The sequence below is a fragment of the Acomys minous genome, assembly GCF_964271855.1.
Source record: "Acomys minous genome assembly, chromosome: 17".
Classification (NCBI taxonomy): domain Eukaryota; kingdom Metazoa; phylum Chordata; class Mammalia; order Rodentia; family Muridae; genus Acomys; species Acomys minous.
The window spans coordinates 35983813-35994456 of NC_140500.1; positions in this window are offsets into that span (position 1 = coordinate 35983813).

Here is a 10644-nt window from a genome sequence, read left to right on the forward strand (position 1 = left end):
TAGCCTGGTGACTGGCTTGATCTCTTGCAGGTGACTGGCCACCAGCATGGAGCATGTGTGTAAGGACAGAACTGGAAGTGTACCAGAGTGATGGAGCCCTGTTTGTGCTGTGGAAAGATATGTTATGAGCATATTATGGCAGAAATATCCAGATATAGTCATACTTTTCTAAGGTGTCAGTATATTGAATAGCAATACATTCCCAAGCTATATCCGTTTCATGAAATTTTACAAATTGTCTTAAGACTTCACCTGACGGATGGCCATTGATGCTTACAGGTTCTTTCATTCTAACGCTAAGTACTAGCATTAACTATCAGATCACATATTCATTCACTTCCCATGGTAATGTATTTGAGAAATATGTTATAGAACGGCCAAGACAGGTGTAAAAGAAGATGCAGAGCTCAGAGAGGATGCCCTGAAGTCAGAAGCAGTAAGATGATACAGGCTCAAAGAAAGGACTGGAGAGGACCAGACGAGATCCTCTAAACTACAAGTGATGCTGTTCACGCAGAGATGCCAGATGCAAGTCTGTGTATTGGGACATTTAGAAGGTCAGTTTGAAGTGGGCTGAAAGTCTCTGTTAGGAAAACTAGGCTCAAGCAGGAGCCCAGGGGCAGGGGCAGGGGCAGGGCAATTTTCCTAGATGAGGCTCATGGCAAGTAACTGACCAGTTATCAGGCCTGCCACCATCCGTCTTGAAGTAATTCTTTCATAGTCCCAGAGGAGGGAACTTTTACGGTCCTCTGGTGAGATTAATAAGTTCATTGTAGCTGGTGTTTCTGATATGATTTATTTTCAGGTGTCATTATTTATTGCCACAAATATACTATCAACATGTGCATCCTAGTGTGCTGGCAGCTGGTGGTTGCTTGCTTATGTGAATATGATGAAGAGATAGTTTTTATTGTCATTTACACTCAAAATAAGAGTAAATCAGCTTTAGGCTGTTGCTTTGTAACAAAGAGTAGCCCACAGCTGCCTGTTCTTGTGTACTCAAAGTAGATGTCAAGAAGTCAGAGAGATTCAAAGGCTGAGGACCGGGCTGCAGAGACCGGCTTTGAGATGAAGTGTGTCGTGGGTCAGGAACCTGAGCGTGATCTGTAACCATGAGCCAGAAAGAAAAGAGGGATTGCAATCACACCCTGACAAAGAGCAAACATCATACCTGCATCTTAGTCAACCTTAGGGGCCTTCGGACATTCTGCAGGCTCAGGCTCCTTCACTCCTCACCCACGCATCCCACTTCAGTCAGACCTCTGCTCAAATATCATCTCCTCAGAGCTGCCAACTCTAGGCAAAGCATCTGAAGGAGCTCTGTCCTTTGGCTCTCTCCTTACCATACCATTTTTGTTGTTGTTTTGGGGGGGGGAGTTTTTTGGTTTGTTTGTTTGTTTGTTTGTTTGTTGACACAGTGTTTCACTGTGTCACCTTGGCTGTCCTGGACTCATTTTGTAAACCAGGGTGGCTTTGAACTCACAGAGATCTGCCCACCTCTGCCTCTCCAAGTGCTGGGATTACAGGTGTGTGCCACCACACCCAGCTTATCAGACTTCATTTTCCCTTCTGTTTTTATTTTATTATTGGAGAACTTCATACATGCATTTTTTTAATCAGATGCACCCCTTCAGTTTCTCCCCTATCCCTCTTACCGTTTTTCCCTCTCAGCTTCATGTCCTTTGTTTTTAAGACCACTGGGTCCACTTAGTGCTGGCAGCACGTGCGTGGGAGCAGGGCTATGAGTAGCCTCTCAGGGAACACACCCCTGAAGAAGACAGTTTCTCCATCTGCCAGCAGCCTCCAATCACCAATAGCTACTCAGTTACAGCTAGGGCTTCATAAACCCTCGTCACATCCAGGCTGGCTTATGGACGATCTGATCTTGCAAAGGTCTTGCACATGTAATCATAGCAGCAGTTGTGCCCAGCAAAAACTGTTCCTGGGGAAGGTATCCACCGACTCTGGTTCTTATAGTCCCATTAAATAGCTGAAGCTGAACTTCCCACCCTCTAGCACACTGGGTCTATAGACTGCTTCACTTAGCATTATGTCATCCATTTGTTGTTTTCTGCTGCCTACCATCACAAACATCTTGCTGGCCAGACCAAAACTTCTGTTTGTTTGCCACACCCCACAACCGTCTTTTCCTGAGGTACATACATCATACTTGGCAGATTCTGAAAATGAACTGATAACTAAGTGAATAAATAAATATCCTTTTTAAAGAAGAAACTGAAAGCAACATAGAATTATAGGAATTTACATATTTTATGCTGATTTTTAGGGAACTTATGTTGCTTATGTTTTGTATAATTTTCCACATCTGTTTGTAGCTCTAAGCAATGGATTTACATTGAGTGGGTTATGAAGAAAGTATGATTGGATTGCTACTCACTCTTTGTTATGTACTATCCCAATAACTTCTGGTGTGCTTAGGGTGATTTTACCTTTCTTGTTTTGTTTTTGTTTGTTTGTTTTGTGCTATTTTTGTTGTTTTGGTTTGGACTGTTTTTGTTTTTACTTTGGCAAAGAAGTTGCTAGGGATAGCCCAGTTACCATCTGGTTTCATACATCCAAAGGACAGAAAATGCAGAGTATTTCTGTAAAGGGCCAGACAGTGCATATTTGAACCCTGGGAAGCTACCGCGTCTTTGTATCACCAAACAGTCATGGGCTGTTTATGAGCAAAAGGGCAAGATTGTGCTCCAATAAAGCCTTAACAAAAGCATCAGGGCTGGTGAGGTGGTTGTGTAGTTAAGAGCACTGGCTACTCTTGTAGAGCACCTGGCTTTGATTTCTACCAGTTACATGGTCACTAGCAGCCATCTCCAACAGGGGGATCCAATACCCTCTTCTGACCTCCAACAGCACCAAGAATGCTTGTGGTGCACGTACATACATGCAAACAAGACATCCATATACGTGAAATAAATGTTTTTTATCTTAATGACAAAAATCATATGCACTGCCCCTGCTGAACATGGTTGCTTAAGCATGGAACTGCCAGTGACTCTCTTGGTAGCTGGAGTAGGACCTGGAACAATGGAGCTGCTGGGTCAAAGGGCACGTGGGCATTCATTCAACTTTGCAGGATGTCCTAGTTAGGGTTTTATTACTGTGAAGAGCCACCGTGACCATGGCAACTCTTAAAAAGGAAACATTTAAGTGGACCTGGCTTACAGTTCAGAATTTAGTCCATTATCGTCACGGCGGAAGGATGGTGACATGCTAGCAGACATGGTGCTGGAGAAAGAGCTGAGAGTTCTACATCTGGATCCACAAGCAGCAGAAATAGACCATTAGACCACTAAGCCTGGTTTGAAATTCTAAGACCTCAATGTCTATCCCCACCCTCAGTGACACACTTCCTCCAACAAGGTCACAACCAATCCAACAAAGTCACACCTCCTAACAGTGCCACCCCCTATGAGACTCTGGAGGCCATTTTCTTTCAGACCACTACAGAGGACAATGCCAACCTCCCATGCAAAAGTATTTGAGTCTAACTTCTCACTGGCAATGTATAAGGCTTTATCCACAGATATATAGAATTCACTTGGAGGGGCCCATCTTCTAATAAAAAGAAACTTTCCCAATAACAATCTTAATTTTAAAAATAACAGCCCAGGGCTAGGATACAGAGCTCAGCAGTTAAAAGCACTGGCTACTCTTGCAGAGAACCTGGGTTTGATTCCAAGCACCCAGATAGCGGTTTACAACTGTGTATAATCCAGTTCCAGGGGGATCAGATGCCCTCTTCTGGGTACCGTACACATATGGTTCACACACATGCATTCAGGCATACACATAAAAACTACTGAAATATATTTACTTTTTACTTTTTTATTTTTATTTTTTGGTTTGGTTTCTAAACAAAAGATTCCTCTGTGTAGCCATATTGTCCTGGAACTCACTCTGTAGACCAGCGGTATAGTGTATGCTTACCACACACAAGCCCCTGGGTTCTACTTTTAGCACCAAAAACTAAAAACAAACAAACAAAACCCTCTATAGTTGTTAACTTTTAAATGTCGCTGTTTGGGGCCTGGAGAGACATCTCAGTGGGTGTATGCACACTATTCTTGCAGAAGGATTTCAGTTCCGTTTCCAGAACTCACATCTGATGGCTCACAAGGCCCTGTAACTCCAGCTACAGAGGACCTGACACCCTCTTCTGCTTTTTGCAGGTACCTGGCACTCACATGTACATACCTTACACAAAACACATATACAGGTAATTAAACATTACAGATAAATCAGAACCTGATTGCTCAATCCAAATGCCAAAGAAAGACACCCAAGCCCTCCCATCCCCCACCCACACAGACTCGTGGCATCTGAAAGATACCCAAGCACCTGCTGTGGGTACCACTACAATGGAGAAACTCTATAATGGGGAGATGGGAAAGACATACATAGTGGGAATACATGGTAGAGAGATGCAAGAGAAATTGAAGCCAAGAGGTTCGTATACTGTGGAAAATGGTGGAACTGGAAACTCAGCAGTGGTAAGAAACTGGTGCACTTCCAATATGAGGAAGACATGGTGAGGTCCTGGCCCGGGACATGACTGGGTTTATGGTCCTGCTGCAGCTGAGGTCTGTGCTAATGTCTGTGGCCTGAGTTACCACCAAAGGCCAAGCAGATATCCCTGGTCTGGGCTGCCACTGGAGACCTTGTGGATATCTGAGAGCCATGCTGCCAAAGGGAAACATGCTGATCTGAGTGACTTGCACTGCCACCTGAAACCATGGGGAGGGACATCTGGGCCCCATGCTGCTAACAGGGGCCATGTCTGGGTCTGTGGTCCTATGGCAGCCTGCGTCTGTGTTGATGTCCCAGGCCCATTTACTTGGTTTGGACTGGGGTCTGAGGCACTATGCTGACTTGGCTCCACCCCTCACCAGCCACCACAAGTGGGAGAACTGGCCCCACCCCTCACCTGGGCAGCACAGTAGAGCTGACCCTAATGACTGGAACAAATGATCATGGGGAATGATCATGGAAAAGCTGGCCCCACCTCATCTCCCATGGGGTAGCATGGGCAAGGGAAAGATGCCTTCCTCCCAACTTGGTGCCTGTGGCAGGCCGGAGAGCTGGCCCTGAGAGTGGGAGATCTGGTCCCACCTCTCACTAGCTGCAGCACTCAGGAGAGGGGGCACTGACCCTCACCTGGGCAGCACAGTAGAGCATGAGCTGGCTCAAGGATGTGAAAGCAGGAAAGCTGACCTTGCCACTTGCTAGCTGTGGCATTGGGTGAGCTGGTCAGGACAATGCTGGAGAGCTCACCTTGGTGGTGTGGGCCCAGGAGAGCTGACAGGCTGACCAACTTAGCTCCCTCCCGGGCCCAGATCTAGGGCTTTGAGTTAGCCCACCCCAACATCTGCCAGATCCATAATCTGCTAGAGGGCTAGAAAGTGCCAGTCCTGCAGACTCACAGTTTCAGGATCTCCATGACTCAGGAAACAACAGGATATCTGAGAGGAGTCTGGTGAGAATCCAATATAGATAAGAGTACCAGAAGCCAGAGGCCTCAAAACAGACCAATGATTCACTGCAATGAACATTTGCAAGTAAAGATGAGTAGACAAAAAGACATCCTGTGACACACTAACTACAGCTTCAATGAGAAAAAAAATTTTTTTCTATCTTTTCTTTTGGGGAAGAGGTTGCAAAGGCCGAGGGTGAGACAGACAAGACAGACGCTGGCCCACACAGAGACGTGACAGAAAAAAGACAAACCGCGGTAGCTGATCAGTGCTCGAGCAGTCCTCCGAACCGGAGCTTCTGAGACCCTAAAATGGAGCTTCAATTCCGGGCCAATGCACCAGATGTAAAACTGGTCAGGAGAGTCTATACCAGGAAGCAACAAATGAGACAGAGACCGGCTCGACGCAAAAGCAAAAGACTTTATTGTTCCAGCGCACTGGGGTCCACCTGCACACAGGAGTCAGGCGACCCCAAACAGAAGAATTTTAGGGTTTTTATACTCTTAGGCTGGGCAGATTTGGAGGGGAGGGATAGGTGAGGCTGTGGGAACTTCACAGTTCCTTTGGCAGGTTGAGTGGAGACTGAGTCTCCAGGGAAGTTGTTTTATCTCAGCTAATCGCTCCAGTGGAGTTTCTGGAAACTGCTAGCAGATCTAGTTTATGGCAGTGTGTGGTCATTCCCAGAAGGCAGGAAGAAGTGAAGTCACCTGGAGACAAGTTCTCCTACAGAACATGGTACTAAATGCGGGCTATAAATTACATATAGTATATGGCATTAATTTTGCCCCTACAGGTAGACAGGAAGGTGGGCCAGCCCGCGGAGTCTTCAACGGGTACCTGTGAAGGGGGTGGACAAGTGGGGAGACAGGAGACACGAAGGAGAGCAAGTTTGGGTTCTGATCAAGCTCTCAAACTATTTTTCACGCAATAGTTTATGAGGAAATGAAGAGATGTACGTGAGCGGGTTGTCATGGCAGTTTAACCGCGGCTGTCCCAAGGCACCAGGTGTCCCAAGTAATTTCCTGTAACCTATCTGGTGATCTTATCTCAGCATCCTGTTTCTCAAGGGAGCAGGCCAAGAGCTGGATTCTGGTAATTATCCACAGACCTTTTGCTCCTGGCATGAAGGGACAAGGAAGTGGGGGGACTGAGGCGCAGGATGTAAACTTCACCAAGACTCAGTAAAAAAGTTTAAAAAAAAAAAAAAAAAGAACCTGATTGTTCACCACATACAGACCAGTTCCCAAAGAAAATCCAACTTGCAAAGGTGTTGTTTAAGGAAAACCAATCTTTTCAAAGCAGGCTTTTCTGTGTGCTGACTCAGTGAAGAGCCCCCCCTCATCCTCAAAATAACCTCTTCATGTCCCACAAAGTCACACACAACACTCCAAGTTGAGGAGGAAAGGTCTTTATTTCCTGAAGCATCAAGGGCTCCAGCACCAGCACCTAGCACTAAAGTCCTTCAAGGCAAAAGCAGGTCTATTAGCCCAACCCAACTTCCTTTGCCCAACCCTCTGCCAAGGTATCCCTGGGATGAGATCTGTTTAGCTGTGTCCTCTGGGAACATTCCTCTCATTTCTCTCCCTCCTTAGACTACAGTGACAATTAACAATGGTTCCCAAAAGAACTTGACATCGTTGGTCCAAACTGGTTCAAATGTTGAGTACAGGGAAGATCATTTTCCCAGTGCATCAGAAGTGGACATGGAGAAATAGAACTCACCTCCATCAGTGAGGTATAAGTTTGGCAAGGCTGGCGGTCTAAGTGCAACATACGACAGGTGGGTCCCACAAAGACTGGTGGCATGAGGCCACAGTTACCACCTGCCGTCACTCTGACCTCGTGTTCTAAAACAGAAGACAGCATACTTCCCCCCTGGCTACATGGTAGAAGTAACACAGTAATGCTGTGCTGCCACTAGCACATTCTGACAAAATGGAACTGTAGTTCACTGTGCCATCCTCGGAACCCTGAAAGGTGAGATGAACATGAAACTACATGAAGGTAACAACTGAACCCAAGCCACACACTCAGAAGGGACAAGACAAATTTCCAACCAGGCCTCTCTGAGGCTGGCCCACATACTTACCCCTTCTACATTAACTGTTTAAAGTAGGCTATGATGGTGCACACCTACAATCTCAAGTACCTGGGAGACTGAGCAGGAGGATCTCAAAAATAAAATATAAAAAAGGTACTTGTGATATTTCAGTGTCAGAATGCTTACTTAAAGTCCTGGGCTTAATCTAGGAACACACACACACACACACTTTAAAAAAAATATACTCTAGGGGTCCTGTAAGATGGCTGGGTAATGGCACTTGTAACCAAGCCTGACTTAACCCTGACTTCAATCCATAGGACCCATATGGTGAAGGACAAAACCAACCCCCACAAATTGTCCATTGACTTCAACATATGCAAGCTACTCTTTAAAACACACATAAATATAAAATTTACACAAAGGCTTATCCTGGGAAAGAAATGCACCTTGACCTTCGTGACAGGAAACACAGGAACCCTATACATGTCAAATGTTGTGTTTCACACAAAGGAATCTGTCCCAATCCTTACAACCACCCTATGTAAATAAGCTATTCCATATGATAGACAGAGAAACTGAAGGAATCCAAACTGCTCAGCCGTGAACAGGACAGCAATACCCCCACCTTTACCGCCCTAAAGCTTGGGAAACAGTGGAAGACGGGGCTGAAAGAATGTGAGAGCTGGATATGGAAATATCATCTTCTGGATATGACTAGAGTAGCATTTTGAGAATTCTGGAATGCTGGTTTCTTTTTTAAAAACAAAGAAATTTTTATAAGAATGTTGCTTTCATCTTAATCCCAGGGGTAGGATATGGGGCTGGTTCTGACTGTTCACAGCAGCTGACCATTCCCGTGCTCTAGCAGAAGCAGTTTACCAGCTGCAGATAATTTTTGTTATTGTGTGGCATTTGGAATTCTGGGACACTTTCAGAGGATACATAAATGCTAGGGGCCCCAAGAGGTGGGAGGAAGGGCGCTGGGGGTTGCTGGTCCTCTGGGGAAATTGGTTGTTGTTTGCTAGTAACCATGGTCAAAGAAGAAACAGGAAAAGAATTAGATTCAGGGATCTTCCTAATTCTTCTCTCCTTGTTGCTCATCTATTTAGCATTAGGGGCTAAAGCCAGGGGGATAAAGAAGGGGAAAAAGAATAAACCACAAAGTAGCAAAAGACTATCTATAAGTAGCACCCAAACATGGAGTTTGATAAAGAAAAAATAGTAAATTTTATTTCAAATGCCATAGAGGAAATGGCAGAGGATGAAAGAGTCTTTTTTTTTTTTAATGAGGCCAGCAAAAAATGCATTGTAGCTGTTATCACTGAGATATCACCTGCTTTGCTCCCAGATGGGATTTTCTGTTTTTCTTTTTCTTTTTTGCATATTCTGTTTCAGTAAAGGTTGAAAGACTGGTTAAGCAATTGTTAGGGGAAGGGCCTAAGGAAGAAAAAATAGCTGATATGGGAAAACAAAAGGGTCACTCTGATCTCTTGTTTCTGAAAGGGTTGCAGAGTTGGTTGTGCAACTAACTGGTGAGGTTGTGGGCGGAAGCGAGGAGCACTAGAGAAGAGAGAACAAAAAGGCTCAGTCCTGGTCACCGAGCAAGAGTGGGAGTTTCCTGCAGGAGCAAAGAGGGAAAGAAACTGTGTTGATCGGGTCAGAGAGTAACTGAAAAATTGGGAAGACAATCTGATGAAACATCCTGTTTCCAAAGAAAAGGTCAATCTTGGAATGACAGCACTGCCAAAATTAGAGATTACAAGATCATCATTAGCTTCTCCAGTAGTCCCATACTGCATATGCCTGATGATGATGTAGAACAGTTATGAGATAGGACAGCATTTTAAAGAGGCCATGATTCTAAATGAGATGCACTCGCCTTATGTTAAAAAAAAAAAAAAAAAAACCTCTAAATAACTGGATTATTCAAAATAGAATTGTTCCCAAAGACTGGAAAAGATTGGTAACAGGTGTACTAGAGGTCAATCTGTAGTTGCAATGGTTAATATGGTTGAGGAAAGGTGTGAATATTGAACAGCAAAATAGAGGGAGGGGAATAAATATAGTGAAGAAAAAACTAGTTGCTATGTGAAGAATGGCAGCCTGGTATACAAGAAGAGATTCAACTTGATAACATTATAGAACAGTATCTCTTAGCAGCTTTAAGAGCTTGGGACAAAGCTGAAGAGCTGAGGCAAAAGGTCCATCTCGTTTACAAATATTATTCAAGGCTCTGGAGAAGCCTTCACTGATTTTTTTTTAAAAAAAAACAAATATTAGTATCAGCTCTGAACAAAGCTGTATCACACCCTGGTGGCTGAAAATGAAAATGCCAAATGTAAAAAGCTTATTAGACCATAAAAGGCCAGAGTAGTGTGTATGAACTAATGAATAAGGGATACAACTGGTATTGGTTCTAACATGCACCATGCTAATAGGTCAAGCTATAACTAGAGGTTTCAGATATCAAAATGCCCATGCTTCAATTTCGGGAAATGTGGTCATTTGCAATGGGACCGTGACCAAACCAAAAGCCTCAAAATGCCTGGTGTGTTAACTGTGAGAAATATGGTACTTTGTGCCAGAAAAGTAAGCGAGCCATTTCTAGGGCCAATGGTTTTCCTGAATCTCAAACAAAAAGAATACTTAGGCTTTCCAGGGTGTATATGCAATGAGGCAAAGGCTGCCATTGGGTTCAGGAATGCAGAGCCAAGAGATATTCAGGGTAATTTCTCACCATCAGGAAATAGCTCTAGGAGGCCTGGCTTGAAGAACCACTGCAAAAATAACGAGCCATTTCAGTCAAGGAATAACATGCAAATGGAAAAACCTCCACTTACTAGAGAGAGTGCAGAGCTAAGACTGTACCCCACACAAGGTGGACCCACAGTCCCTTGCTCTCAACCCTTAATGCTCCATTTTTACAAGACTGCTCTGTAGCACTAAATACTGTCTAGCCTAAGATGTATGCTCACAATTATTGAGATCTTGAACTTTGGAAAAACTGGATAGCCACAACAGACAGTGTGCACGGCTCTTCACCTGTTGCCTGTGAACTTGGAGCACTGTGGTTTTGAGGACAGTTATAAACCCATTGCTCTTCACAAA